The 1681-nt window shown below is 38.8% G+C and overlaps 1 non-coding gene across 1 annotated transcript; it reads right to left on the bottom strand.

Moving 5' to 3' along the window:
* Window positions 1-563: 563 nt before the first annotated feature.
* Window positions 564-670, bottom strand: LOC139886868 (small nucleolar RNA R71). Its single transcript, XR_011772729.1, has one exon. It is a non-coding gene; the product is annotated as a small nucleolar RNA R71 (small nucleolar RNA).
* Window positions 671-1681: the final 1011 nt, after the last annotated feature.

Raw genomic sequence — 1681 nt, 5'->3', positions numbered from 1 at the left:
GTTACCTTAGAATTAGATTAGTTTAGTTTAGTTTTTATAATTTAGCTTATTTGTGAAAATTAAAAACAAAAAGGCATACCTAGTGTATGACCCAAACCCGATCTAGACAAGTGCCGTTGTTATTAGTACCTGATCCAGACGCAATAATCTCTAAAGCACGCAAGGAAGCACGAATCAGAAACCAAATGGCGTTACGCGTTACTTTAGCAGAAAACACGAAACCCTCGATTGAAGGTCGAGGAGGACCAATCAGATTTCCAGAGATTCAAGGACACTCGTTCGAGTTAAAACATCACATCATCCAGCTCATTCAGAATAGCCGTCGGTTTCATGGATTACCGAATGACGATCCTAATTCTCACCTTGATAAATTCATATCACTTTCGAACTCCTACAAACAGCCAGGGATAGGACAAGATATAGTCCGGCTATACTTGTTCCCCTATTCTCTCACTCATCATGCTCAAACTAGGTTTGAGGGACTGGAAAAAGATTCCATCACGTCATGGACGGAGATGGCGACTAAATTCCTAAACAAATATTTCCCTCCTTCTAAACAAACCAAACTGAAGAATGACATCATTAACTTCAAACAAAGTTATGATGAATCTCTTTACACTGCATGGGAGCGTTTCAAAACCCTGCTGAAGAAATGCCCTAATCACCAGTTAGAACGGTCAGCCCAAATTTGTACCTTCTACAATGGTCTTACGGTAAATCATAGGACGACGATCGATGCAGCAGCTCAAGGGAATCTGATGAACTAAACCGCAGATGAAGCATGGGAATTGCTCGAGAACATGACGATGCATCATCATGACTGGAACAGTGGTGCGACAACTTCATCATCTGCCCCATTCTCTGCACTTAACAATCAAACGGAGGCCATCAAATCCCTCACGAACAAGATGGAATCTCTTGCCAAACAACTCGGAGAATTGAAGACACAACCGCAGCAGGTTAACCAAGCTCAGGCTTGTGTTAATTATACCAACCCGCAACCTACTGAAGACTATCAAGTTGAGTACGAAAACCCTTACGATTCAGTCTGTTACGTTCAATACCCAACTCGTCCACCAAATCTCGGATTCAATCAACCACCAAGGGTTAATCAATTTCAGCGAAGCAATCAACCTTTCCGCTATCGCTATCCACCTTATCCAGCCCAACAATCTCAATTGACCTACGATCAACCACTTCCACTCACTGGTCCTCCAGTTGAGGAGAATTCTGAAATGTCCCGTTCTTATTGATTAAAAACGTTCCATATTAATTGATTTCGTTGAGAGGTTTTGACCTCTATATGAGACGTTTTTCAAAGACTGCATTCATTTTTAAAACAAACCATAACCTTTATTTCATAAATAAAGGTTTAAAAAGCTTTACGTAGATTATCAAATAATGATAATCTAAAATATCCTGTTTACACACGACCATTACATAATGGTTTACAATACAAATATGTTACATCGAAATCAGTTTCTTGAATGCAGTTTTTACACAATATCATACAAACATGGACTCCAAATCTTGTCCTTATTTTAGTATGCAACAGCGGAAGCTCTTAATATTCACCTAAGAATAAACATGCTTTAAACGTCAACAAAATGTTGGTGAGTCATAGGTTTAACCTACATATATCAAATCATAACAATAGACCACAAGATTTCATATTTCAATA

The sequence above is a fragment of the Rutidosis leptorrhynchoides genome, chromosome 1 (assembly GCF_046630445.1).
Source record: "Rutidosis leptorrhynchoides isolate AG116_Rl617_1_P2 chromosome 1, CSIRO_AGI_Rlap_v1, whole genome shotgun sequence".
In the NCBI taxonomy this organism is placed as follows: domain Eukaryota; kingdom Viridiplantae; phylum Streptophyta; class Magnoliopsida; order Asterales; family Asteraceae; genus Rutidosis; species Rutidosis leptorrhynchoides.
Note: the sequence above shows the minus strand (reverse complement) of the source record. Positions and strands in the feature narration are given on the sequence as shown.